The sequence below is a fragment of the Coenobita brevimanus genome, chromosome 52 (genome assembly GCF_032717465.1).
Source record: "Coenobita brevimanus isolate Jiangsu-jjx chromosome 52, ASM3271746v2, whole genome shotgun sequence".
NCBI lineage: Eukaryota > Metazoa > Arthropoda > Malacostraca > Decapoda > Coenobitidae > Coenobita > Coenobita brevimanus.
In genome coordinates, this window is record NC_137005.1 from 28,035,770 (window position 1) to 28,049,856 (window position 14,087).

The following is a 14,087-nucleotide window of genomic DNA, read 5'->3' on the forward strand; positions in this document are numbered from 1 at the left end:
CTATCAATGCATATCCTAGTCTGTGCATGTACTATATTTGCATTTAACAAATTGATCCAGGCTCTCAAATAATAAAATAAAATAAAATTATACATACACAAGTGTTTTATTCAGGAGTAAACATATTAAGCTGGGGGTTAGACAACAAATACTTATCCAGGCGACCATTAAAGGTCGGTACTGTATTATAATTTACTACATTGGAGGGCAATTTATTCCATATATTTACAACTCTATTAAAGAAGCAATGCTTAGCTCCATGCAACTGGAATCGTTTGCCAATTATTTAATGACCATTGCCTCTGGTATAATTCGAGTGATCAACTGTGAAGTATTTATCGACAGCCATGTTATAATGTCCTTTGAATATTTTGAATACTTGAATTAAATCACCTCGTAACCTCTGTTTAGTAAAGGTAAAGAGATTCAGGGCTTCTAAACGTTCCTCGTATGGTATATTTATCAATCTAGGTATCATCTTTGTCATCCTTCTCTGTACTCTTTCAAGCTTTTCCACATCCTTTTTATAATACGGTGACCAAAACTGAACACAATACTCCAAGTGTGGGCATACTAAGGAATTATACAATGTGAGGACGATATTATCAGATTTATTTTCAAATGCTCTACCTATGAATCCAATCAATTTACTTTTTTTTTTTTTTCACAGCTTCTGTGCATTGTTTGCTTGGTTTCAAATCGTTTATTATTATAACTCCTAAGTCTTTTTCATGGTTTACCCTATCAAATTGGAAATTGTTCATGCTATAACTAGCTCTTACATTTTTACTGCAAATGTTTAGCACTTTGCATTTATTAATAATGAAATCCATTTGCCAAACTTGGGCCCAGTTAAACAGTTGATCAAGATCTCACTGAACTGCCTGCCTTTGCAGTGCTGTATCTGCTCTGTTATCTATTTTAGTATCATCAGCAAAATTTGAAATCTAACAACACAATCCTTCATCAGTATCATTTACATATATTAAGAAAAGAATAGGACCTAACACTGAACCCTGCAGCACTCAACTTGTAACATTTATCCAGTCTGTTTTCCATTATTACAACTCTTTGCTTTCGTCCGGTCAGCCAGTCTTCTACCCACCCGAGAACACTGCTGCTGAAACCATGTGCCTTTAGCTTCTGAAGGAGTCTTTTGTGTGGAACTTTTGCCTTTTGAAAATCGAGGTAGACCACATCATCAGATTTAGTCTCATCGTACATATTCAGTGTATCATTGAAAAAGTCCAGCAGCTTCGTGAGGCAAGAGCGATTATTACAAAAACCATGTTGCGAATCTTTGATGAGATTGTTTGTTTTTAAGTGTTTCACAAACATGTCTCTGATAAAAGTTGGGCGGTAGTTTTCTGGCTGGGCTTTGTTGCCCTTTTTGAATATTGGGGTTACATTAGCAAGCTTCCATTCACGAGGCACCTTACTGCTCTTAAGTCATAAGTTAAAAAGTTCAGATAAAGGCTTTGATATTTCATTCTGTAGTTCCTTCAATACAAGTGGCAATATTTTGTCTACCCCCTGGGGGTAGGGGGGTATTCAAGAATACTCCCCCAATATCCCTGCTTGTCGTATGAGGCGACTAAAAGGGTTGGCAGAGGGTTGGAGCCCCTCCCCGGAAAACAGCTAACTAAAAAAAACAACAAGAAGCCTCGGACAAGGACTGACCAAAAGATGACGATCAGGGACTGGACAAAGGACATGGTACGGATCGCGACATGGAATGTAAGGGGTGCGAAGAATAAGATGAAAGAGAGAGAGAGATTGTCCAGGTGCTTGAGGGTGCGAAAGTGGATGTATGTCGAGTAGCTGAAACTAAATGGAGAGGAGAGAGCGTGAGAGGGTGGGATTATGGATGGGGTATATGTGCAGGAGTAGGTGAGAATGAGAGGGCAAAAGAAGGAGTGTGTATTGTTGTGAGCAAAAGATAGAAGAAGAACATTAAGAGAGTATGGATCAGTTGGCTCAAGGATTGTGTGGGTAAGATTGAAAGTTGGAATACAAATGTGGGCGATTGTGTGCATGTATGCGCCAATGCAAGATCGTGCAAGCAGAGTGAGAGAAGAGTTCTGGACAAATGTGGAAGTGTTTGGAAGTGTGCATGGAAAAGTTTGGAAAGAATGAAAGACTGTTTTTGATTAGTGATATGAATGGTAAAGTAGGGGAGGTGAAGGTATGTGGAATAGTTGGTGAGTGGGGTGTGCCTGCTGAGATAGATGAGAATGGCAGTGCGTTAGTGGACATTTGTGCCGGGAGGGGGTTGGTGATAGCCAATACCCTCTTCAGGCATAAAATGATCCACAGGTATACATGGCGAGTGATGAGAAGGGTGGGTGGTGAACTGAATGAAAGGAAGGCAGTGATTCATTATGTGTGTATGGATGAAAGGATGCGAAGGTGTGTAATGGATGCAAGAGCTTATAGAGGTTGGGGAGTGGACTTTCTGACCACCACTTGGTGGTGGAGAATCAAGGTCCAAGTAAGATGGAGAAATAGAAAAGGGGAAGGACGGGAGGAAGGAGTAGTCGCAAGGAGAGTGGAAGGGTTACAAGAGGATGAGAAAAAGGCAGAATATAAGAGAGAAGTGGAGGAACGATTGGGTAAATATGAATTGGAGCAGATGGGGGACATGGAAGATGTGCAGCATGTGATGTGCTGTGTGGGATGAAGAGAAAATGGAAGGGGGTGCAAGGAACAGCATGGTGGAATGAAGAGGTGAGACAGACTGTGGCAGAAAAGAAGAAAGCATACAATGAATGGATGAGAAATAGGATGGTGGAAGAAGTTGAGAGGCGGAAGAGAGAGTTATATATAGAGAGAGGAAGAGAGAGGTGAAAAGATTAGTAAGAGAGAGTAAGAGAAGAGTGGATGGGGAATTTAGAGAAATTTGAGTGTAAAGTGGAGGGACTGTAAGAAAATGTTCTGGAAAGGGTGAAGTGAGTAAGACAGGGAGGCAGTGAAGTTAGTAGGGGAGTGAAAGATAAAAATGGTGGATTACTAGTGGAGAAGGGAGAAAAAGTGTGCAGATGGAGACAACACTTTAAGGAATTGTTGAACATAGAGAATGGAAGTAATGGGAGTATAAGTGGCTGGAAAATGGCTGGGAGAAGGAGGGAGGTGAGAAGACAGGAAGAAATCAGTAGGATGGAAGTTGTGGAACCAATGAAGAAAGCCAAATTAGGGAAAGTCCCAGGAATTGATGAAGTGTGTGGTGAAATGCTGAAGCATGGGGGAGAGACAGTAGTAGAATGGACGTGGAAGATGTGTTGATCGGTCTGGGAGGAAGGTAGAGTCCCGGAGGATTGGAAGTCAGGTATAACTATTCCCTTGTACAAAGGAAAAGGGGTAAAAGAAGTGTGTGGTAATCATAGGGGCGTTTGTCTTCTTAGTGTAATAGGAAAAGTGTATGATAGGATACTTACTGACAGAGTTAGGGAAATAACAGAGGAATTAGTTGGAGAAGAACAGGGAGGTTTTAGGAAGGGAAGAGGTTGTGTAGATCAGATATTCATTCTTAGATCTTTAGTGGAAAAGTCTATAGAGAAGGGAAAGAAGTTGTATGCGGCCTTCAAGGATTTGGAGAAAGCATATAACAGGGTGGATAGACAAGGATTGTGGAAAGTAATATGAGTATATGGAGTAGATGGGAAGTTGTTGAATGCTGTGAATAGTATGTATGATGGTGCTAAGGCTGCAGTGAGTGTGGATAGTGTATTGAGTGAATTTTTCTATTTGAAGGTTGGGTTGAAACAGGGATGTCATGTCTCCATGGTTCAATCTGTACATGGATGGGGTTATAAATGAGATACAAGGTAGGACAGTGGATGTTGGGGTGGCCCTAACGAGAAAGGGCAGTGTTTGGAAACTCCTTTTATTGTTGTCTGCAGATGATACTGTGTTGTTAACCCCTTACCCATGGAGATGGCTGGACCGCGCTGGGCCCCTCCCGCTGGGATTGCAGGAAATCTAGACAATACACAATAAATTAGCTACGTCCAGGTCAATGCAAGTATCACTTAGCCTTTTCCTTTTTATGTATATATATTTTTTTAGTATAAGAATATGCCATAAGGGACATTTCAGTGGGTAATGAACAGGGAAAATTAGCGACCAAGTGCACGTGGGGCGTTGCCAGGTGATAAATTAGCTACTTCATGGCCAGTGGCAGTGTCATTTAGGCTTTTCCCTTTTTTAATATATTTTTTAGTATGAAAATAGGGCATAGGGCACATTTCAATGGAAAAAGCAAATGGAAAAAAACGGCCGGAAGTTGTGCTGTGCGGCCAGACTGTAGCTAGGCAGGGGATGGGATGGGGAGGAGAGGTGGGAGGCGAGGCAAACACAGAAAAATAGCTAAATTGGTAACACTGGATGCGAGTACTACCGGTACTAGCAGCACTGCCTATAGCTACACACTGGCAGTACTGATCAATGATACAAGAGCGCACTTGAAAGCCCAGGCAATTTAAAAAATCCCTGGATCACAGAAGCGACACCCCACAGTATGGTACTTATGTAACGAGCATCAGGTAGTGACAGTCAGCGGGTAAGGGGTTAAGTGAAGACGAATGGAGGCTGCAAGGCTTGGTGGATGAGTTTGGGAGAGTGTATAAGAAACAGAATCTACAGGTGAATGTAGGGAAGAATAAAGTTATGCTTTTCAAGAAAAGTTAAGTCAGTGAATGTACAGTGAGGTTGGATGATAAGGAAATGGCAATTGTGAGTAGGTTGAAGTACTTGGGTAGTGTGATGAGTAAGGATGGGAGTTTGAAGGGTGAAATGCTTGAAAGGGTACAGCAAAAAAGAAAGGTTGCTGGTTCCATGAAAGCAGTGATAACAAACAGGAAAGTGAACATGGGAGTGAAATACTTACTACATGACAGTATCGTGATACTAGCTCTAACATATGGAAGTGAAGCTTGGACCTTGTTGGAGGGACACAAGTCAAGAGTGACAGCTGTGGAAATGAGTTATTTGAGAGGAGTATGTGGAGTCACATGGTGAGACAGATTGATAAATGAGGATGTGAAGGAGTGTTGTGGTGTGGATGTGGATGTGATAGGAAGTGTTAGGAGAAACACACTGAGGTAGTTTGGCCATGTGGAGAGGATGGAAAGTGAGAGACTGACGAGGAGAGTGTATGTGCGTGAGGTGGAGGGGGAGAGGGGGAGGGGGAGGCCAAGGATGAGATGGAGGGGTCGAGTGGAAAGGTATTTAAGAGAGGGGGATGTGCGCTGGGAGCAGGGCAGTGAAATGGCGGGAGATAGGGCGACATGGAGGCGATTTGTTTGTGGCCACCCTGGATGGGATTAAGGCATTTGGAAATAGAGAGATAGATAGATAGATACACTCTTTGTGGTATTATAATTTTTATATGCAAGATTTTTTGCTTCCAGACAATATTTAATGTCAGAGTTCCACCATTTAGGTTTAGAATTTTTGGCAGGCCTTCTGTTGTGCATTGGAATACATAATCTGACGACACTGTTGAGAGTTTGGTAAAAAAAATTCGATGCATCATTGATATCTAAAGTTTCAATAATGGGATGCCTGCCACCTGCACCTACCATTGCCTTTAATTTCTTAAAATTTGCCCACTTAAAGTTGAGCACTTTCTCGCAACTGCCCTTGACACTGCTTGCACTGAATTTAATTTTCAATTTAACTATGTGATGATCACTTGTACTAAATTCTTTCCCTACAATAACATTACTCACTACATTTTCTGATGTGGCTAAGACAAGATCTAGGATGTTAGCTCCACATATCGGACAGTTTACAAATTGATACAAAGACCTTTACTGCAAGTTTGTTTATAGGTCTAACCTGTGTGTGAGGAAAGTGTTTCTCCCCATTATGGAACTGGTAAATTAAAATCACCAAATAGTGCAGTGCTTTGCATACAAGATATTTCGGCAATTTGATTGTAGAGTTCATTATTGATGTTGAGTGGCTGACCAGGTGGATGATAAATTAATCCTGGAGTGATTATATGACAAGATTCATTTCTAAGCTGAATATAAATAGTATCAATGTTTTCAATACATGGCTTGGTAATTTCGACTGGATGAAATCCTGATTTAATATATAACAACATTCCGCCCCCTGCTCCATTCTTCCTTCCACTATGGAAAATGTTATAGCCTGGTAAATTAAACTCTTCTAGAAAATCTCTCTGCTCAGTATTTAGTCACAGTTTTGTTATACCAATTATACCATAATCTTCGGTGAAGACAAGGTCCTCTAAATCTGAAAATTTATACATAGACTACGTGCATTTACAAGAATGGCTTTAATGTGTTTTCCTTTCCAATGTGGGGAGCTTCCATTACTTACTGATTTATCGGATCAAGTGACATCTATGTTTGTCTCTTGCGATGCTTGTTTTTTCTCCAGAACATCTTTCTGTAGTTATCCATCAGCTCCTCTGATTGGGTTCGCATGACATCACTGGTACCTGTATGAATGATAACAAGGCTGTCATTTTCCATATTCTCAAAAACTTTATTGACAACCTCTGTTACGTCATCTACTCCTGCATCTGGAATACAAAAAAGCTTTCGAATAGAGGGCGCCCTGCCGCAAAATTCCACCAACTGACCACGGATGATGGAGTCCCCCACAAGCTTCCTCTAGTTCTGGGAGAATCTGAAATTTATTATAATGTGGTTACTGGAATGATGTTCCTTTTTCTCACACACCTGGCATCATTCCGCACTGGCTGGAACTCATTCTGTATGGTGGGAGGAGGAAGGTCAACCTGGACAGCGGTTGGTCAAGCAGTGGGGCTATCCCGCACAGTATGACCAACGTTGCTGGCAGTGAACTCCTTGAGCACATCAGCTTTATAGGTCAGGCTGTTAATTTTATTTGTAGCCTCGGTCAGCTTGTCTTCCAAGCTCTGACGTAGTTTGCACATCCTGCAAACAAAGGAACAGTCCATATAGAAGGATACACCGAGACTACTGGAGCAGAGTATGCAAATAATGTTCCACGGCATTCTGAAATTCAAAGTTACTGTGAAGACTTACAAGAGAAACAGAATCAGATATCACTGACTAGCACCTGGAAGAGATACAGGAACAATAATCAGTTACTTTTACAAACTCTGCTAGTGAAACAATCACAATTTATGTAACTGTTAAATGTGAAGGTCTTGCTGGTGGGTGTCCTGCTATTTAAAACTGTACAGGAATGACTACCTTACTGGTTAACAATATACCTGCAGAGTGTTTATTAGTAATCGATTATAGAGAACGGAATGCTAACTGTTGCCTGGAATGGAGAAATAAAATTAAACTACAATCTGAAATATAACAGTAAAGTCACAACACGGTTACCTGTAAAGAATGGGAGTGATATTTCACTGTAAAAATTAGTGCAAGTAGAAATACAAAATTGTTGGGCAATAACAGCAAGACTTGCCTTGTGTCTAAAATGTAAGCAAATGCTGTCGTAATCCCTTGTTTTACTAATTTATCGTTTACAGTGATAAAATAATGGATCACCGGTATAGTAAAGAATCCTATCTTTATCCATTAGAAGCTAATTTTTATGGTTTGCCGAGGGTAACTCGTCCAGCCCTCTGGCGGGAGATGGCTGAATTAACTGCTTATCAGGGACAAAGAGGTATGGGCTCCAAGGTAAAACAAAACTATTTATATATGATATAAATTGTTTTTTCACCTTAGAGCGGTGCAGATCGCCGTCTAAAGCACTCTACACTCAGTCACAGAGATTGACAGAAATAAAATGAGTCTCTTATTCAATGCCGTCTATCAGACAAAGCTAATCAAACATTCATCCACCAACAACACTCACAGACTTTGAACAAACCCTATTTACAGTTAACAAACTAACTTAGCGACCAGACAATCAGCCAAATCACTCAGTCAAGCTCAGGACTATCACACTATTGTAATCACACACGCAAAACACTGATACAGGGCACTTAGCTGTGGTTATTCACAGAGCGGACCAGGACGTCTGACTAGTATGGCGGGCAGAGAGGGCAAGTAGGAAGAAGTAAAAAGATCTGAGATGATTAAGAGGAACTTTCACAAACTTGTCTCTGATACAATAGCTTCAAGCACTTTGCAAATCGCCGATGTTAAGCTGATTGGGAGGTAGTTTTCTGGTTGGGCTGTGTTGCCTTTTTTTAATATTGGGGTTACGTTAGCAAGCTTCCATTCATGTGACACCTTACTGCTCTTAAGAGATAAGTTTAAAAGTTCAGATAATGGCTTTGATATTTCATTCTGTAGTTCTTTCAATACACTTGGAGATATTTTGTCTGGTCCTGGTGTTTTCTTTTTTAGTTTGTTTAATGCAAGCAATGGGGGAAACAGTAGGAATCATATGAATATTTTCTGTTGTAAATACTGACGGAAGAAAGTATTAAGAATTTTTGCTGTCATAGTTTCGTCATCAGTGTGCTCTCCGTTATCTGTGATTAAGGGACTGATTGTTGGAGTTATTACTTTTTGCGTCTTATGAAACTGAAAAATTCTTTGGGATTTTATTTACTGATACTTGCAATATGTGCCTCAAGGTTATTCTTACTGCATTTAATTAACCCCTTAACTGCAGGGCGTCACTTTCATGACCACGGGGGGTCACTTTTGCGATTCTGTGTTATTTTGAATTCTCCCAGGCTTTCAAGTGGTGGCTTGTATCATCTATCAGTACTGCCAGTGTCCAACAATAGTCAGCACTGCTAATGTCATCTGTACTCCAATCCATTGTTGACAATTTAGCCATTTATCCCCGTTCTTGACTCCCCTCCCTACCTCCCCTCCATTACCCTCTCCTCTCGCCTGCCCGGCTGCGCTGCGCTAAGCAAATCTTCCCTGGAATTTTCCATTGATTTCATCCATTGAAATAAGCCCTATGCCCTATTCTTATACAAAATAATATATACAAAAAAAAAATAAGGTTACTGATAGTGCCATACACCTGGAGTTGGCTAATTATCACCTGGCAACACCCCACGTGCACTTGTTCGCTAATTTTCCCTGGTAATTTCCCCTTGAAATATGCCGTATAATCTATTCTCGTAATAAAAATATACATAACAAAGGAAGGGAGAAACCTAAGTGATATTTTCATTCACCTGGAACTACCTAATTTCCTGTCAATCGTTTCACAGCATAATTATAAATTAGCAGCTGTCACCTCGCTGATGCTGTCAACCCTTGGCGGCCCCATATCCACCTCGTCATTTAGTTCAATGTTGTTTCTTGAGATGAAAACATGTAGCACTCGCGTCCCTCCATTTCCGCCGCTGCTAGAGGGCCCTGTGACCTCTGCCCCTACTAAACCTCATGTGGGAAGGGGTAAAGGACTAAATGACTCTGCTGTGGAGCATGAACTGGCTAATTTATCCATGATAATGATGGGCAGTGATTACAATCTTTCTGGTGAATCGTGTGATGAGCCAGTGGAGGAAATGGTGATAAACTACGAGTGCTTCAGTGTCCCAGGTTCATTCTGGCTCCAAGGGAAAGGAGCCCTTGTTTACTGGAAGTGACAGTGTATAACATGGTGTAAATAAAATAGAAATGTAAATAATTACTAATATAAGAATATGAGTACAAATACTTGGAGTAATGACAGTCAAAGCTTTGCTCTCTACGCTAGTTTACTGAACGAGAAAGTTAATGCCTGGAGTGAAAATAAACTACTATTACTGAAGGAAACTTACGGATAAATACTATATATATATATATATATATATATATATATATATATATATATATATATATATATATATATATATATAGAAGAAGGGAAGGAGGGGAAGATAGAGTATTTGTAAGGAGAGTGGAAAGGTTACAAGAGGATGAGAAAAAGGCAGAGTATAAGAGAGAAGTGGAGGAACGATTGGCCAAATATCAATTGGAGCAGATGGGGGACGTGGAAGGTGTGTGCAGGATATTTACAGAATAAATATGTGCAGCATGTGATGTGGTGTGTGGAAGGAAGAGAAGACGGAGGGGTGTGCAAGGAACAGCGTGGTGGAATGAAGAGGTGAGACAGGCTGTGGAACAAAAGAAGAAAGCATACAATGAATGGATGAGAAATAGGGGTGTGGAAGAAGTTGAAAGGCGGAAGAGAGAGTTATATGTAGAAAGAAAGAGAGAGGTGAAAAGATTAGTAAGAGAGAGTAAGAAGAGAGCAGATGAGGAATTTGGAAGAAACTTGAGTGTAAAGTGGAGGAACTGTAAGAAAATGTTTTGGAAAGAGGTGAAAAGAGTCAGACAGGGTGGAAGTAAAGTTAACAGGGGAGTGAAAGATAAAATTGGTCGATTACTAGTGGAGAAGGGAGAAAAAGTGAGCAGATGGAGAGAACACTTTAAGGAATTGTGGAACATAGAGGATGGAAGGAACGCGAGTATAAGCGGCTGGGGAATGGCTGGGAGAAGGAGGGAGGTGAGAAGACAGGAAGAAATCAGTAGGATAGAAGTTGTGGAAACAATGAAGAAAGTTAAATTAGGGATAGCCCCAGGAATTGATGGAGTGTGTGGTGAAATGCTGAAGTATGGGGGAGAGATAGTAGTAGAATGGATGTGGAAAATGTGCAGATTGGCCTGAGAGGAAGGTAGAGTCCCGGAGGATTGGAAGTCAGGTATGATTATTCTCTTGTAAAAAGGAAAAGGGGAAAAAGAAGTGTATGGTAATCATAGGGACATCTGTCTTCTCAGTATAATAGGAAAAGTGTATGGTAGGATACTTATTGACAGAGTTAGGGAAAGAACAGAGGAATTAGTTGGAGAAGAACAGGGAGGCTTTAGGGAGGGAAGAGGCTGTGTAGGTCAGATATTCATTCTTAGATCTTCAAAGGAAAAGTTTCTAGAGAAGGGAAAGAAGTTGTATGCGGCTTCCATGGATTTGGAGAAAGCATGTGACAGGGTGGGTAGACAAGGATTGTGGAAAGTATAAAGAATATATGGAGTAGATGGGAAGTTGTTGAATGCTGTGAAGAGTATGTATGATGTCACGTCAGTGCGTGTGGACGGTGAACTGAGTGAATTTTTCTCTTTGAAGGTTGGGTTGAAACAGGGATGTGTCATGTCTCCATGGTTGTTCAATCTGTACATGGATGGGGTAATAAAAGAGGTACAAGGTAGGGTAGTGGATGTTGGAGTGGCCCTGGTGAGAGAGGGAAGTGTTTAGAAACTCCCTGTACTGTTGTTTGCAGATGATACTGTGTTGTTGAGTGAAGGCGAAGGAGAGCTGCAAGGATTGGTGGATGAGTTTGGGAGAGTGTGTATGAAACGGAATCTAAAGGTGAATGTAGGGAAGAGTAAAGTGATGGTCTTTGAGAGAGGTGAAGCCAGTGAATGTACAGCGAGATTGGATGGTGAGGAATTGGAAAATGTGAGTACGTTTAAGAACTTGGGTAGTGTGATGAGTAAGGATGGAGGTTTGGAGGGTGAAGTGCTTGAAATGGTACAGCAGGGAAGAAAGGTTGTTGGTTCCTTGAAAGCAGTGATAAGAAGCAGGGAAGTGAGCATGGAAGTGAAAAAGTTACTACATGACAGTATTGTGATACCAACTCAAACGTATGGAAGTGGAGCTTGGATGCTGCTGGAAGGACACAAGTCAAGAGTGAGAGCAGTGGAAATGAGTTATTAAAGAGGAGCCTGTGGAGTCACATGGAGAGACAGGCTGACAAATGAGGATATAAAGGAGCTTTGTGGTGTTGATGTGGATGTGATGGGAAGCATTATGAGCAATACACTGAGGTAGTTTGGCCATGTGGAGAGGATGGAGGGTGAAAGATTGACGAAGAGAGTGTATGTGAGTGAGGTTGAGGGGGGAAGAGGGAGGGGGAGGCCGAGGATGAGATGGAGGGATGGGGTGGAGAGGTATATGAGAGAGGGGGGTGTGAGTTGGGAGCGGGGCAGTGAAATGGCGGGCGACAGAGCGACGTGGAGGCGATTTGTTTGTGGCCACCCCGAACGGGATCGAGGCGTCTGGCAATATATATATATATATATATATATATATATATATATATATATATATATATATATATATATAAGTGTAATAAAGTAATAGGAATATAAAGTGTGAGTGTGTTTATGAATATTAAATGACAGAATACCAGCGGGGAACAAGCGCCAGTGGGAAGCTCGTACGTGCTCGTAATTTTCATTGGTTTCACAGTGTTTTTTTTTTTTTTTTTTTGGTGTATGGATTCCAAGCTACTTGAAAATCATAGAATAGTGTTTCTAGTGATAATATCAGACTGTGGTAATCATATTACGGGGTGTCGGGAAGTGTAGAGTGGAGAATTCGCTATCCAACTTCAGAAGTCTCCACAAGTCCTACGGTACTCGACGAAGGCTCAACAAACATCCCAGGAAAAAGCTGAAGGTATGTGCCATAGGCACATTTAATTATAATATTCCAGAACTAATAACTGATTTTTGGCAAATTTTTTAAAAAGTCAGTCGGAGCGCAATTATCCTCGCTGGACGCCAAGGAGCGCAAAAACATCACCGCGGTGTAAGGGTTAATTTTTTGGCTTTTCGTCGAAGGGTATCGTATTCATTTTTATCACTTTGAGTCTTTGTGGAATTAAAATTCTTATGTGCAAAATTTTTTACTTCCAGACAATGTTTAATGGATGGAAAGGAAGGAGGGAAGGGGATGGGTAGGGAAGGAAGAGGAAGTGGTGAAGGATGAGCGACCTAAAAGGTGAATAAGAGTAGCGGTGAGAGGAGAGGAAGAGAAGAAGGGAAGAGGAGGAGTGAGGAAAGGGGTGAAAGACGGGGGGGGGGACGAAGGGGAAGGGAAGGAGGTAAGCGAGGGCTCTGAAGGAAGGTAGGATGAGAGGGAGGGAGGAAGCTAGAAGGAAGGGGTGAAGAGGGGGGGATGGTATGGAGAGGGTGGAGTGAAAGGGAGAAGAGGGAGGGAGAAGGTGAAGTCTGATATATATGAGGAGGGGATGAAGGGAAGGAGTGGGTGAGGGAGGGGTGGGGAGGTAGGGGATGGGAGAGGAAAGGTGACGATAAAGGGAGAAAAAGGACTAGAGGTGGGGAGAGGCGTGACTATTGTGGGAATGAGAAAGAGTGAGACATGAGTCAAAGGGATAAGAAGGGAGGTGAGAAAGAATTCAAGGATGGGGGAAGGAAGGGAAAGAATGGGGTACAGAGAGAAAAAAAAAAGAAATGAGAAATGACGATTAATGAAAAGAAAAATAATGATGGAGGAAAAGGAAGTAGGGGGACAGGTGAAAGAAAGGCGAGAGAGACACGATGGGGCAGTGGTGGGTGAAGGAAGGAAGAGAACTGGTTGGAAAAGTGGCAGTTGTTTGAAGGGAGTGGGTGAGGAAGGAAAGGATGGAGTAGGCTTAAAAAAAAAAAAAAAAAAAAAAAAGCGTCGGGTGAAGGGGTGGGGGAAGGGAAATAAGGAGGTTGGAGAAAAGAGAGAAGAGAGAAATAGTGGTGGTTGGGAAGATGAGTAAGAGTGCAAGGGAAGAAATGCAGGAGTGTAGTGTGAAAGAGGAAGGGAGAAAAGGTGGGTTAGGGGAAGTGGCTGGGGAAAGAAAGGTTAGAAGCAGATGGCGTGAAAAGGTAAATAGATGAGGATCTAGTGTGTATGTGTGTGTGTGTGTGTGTGTGTGTGTGTGTGTGTGTGTGTGTGAGAGAGAGAGAGAGAAAGACAGACAGACAGACTGACAGAGAATATAGGATGGGCTGAAAAGGAAGGATTGGGAAGGTATGAATGTGATGAAGCGAAAAGAGGGTAGGGGTTGAAGGGAGGAGAAATGAAATGGGGGAAGTGTAAGGAAATCGGGGAAAGGAAGGAAGGGTGAATTAAAAGAGAAAGGGAGGCAGTAGGTGAGGGTTAGAGGATGGAGGAGTGATGATATGGTGAGGTAGAATGAATGGATGAGACGGCATAAGTCGGGGGAGGGATGAAGCAAGTGGGGATTTTAATAAAACGTGAAATGGTGAAGGAAGTCCGAGGGAGAGGGAGAACTCCTTTCACAGTCTATCAAATATACCCTTTTCCTTCAAAGAAAGATGACTCATAGTCACCATCAACATCAAAACAGAATTCAT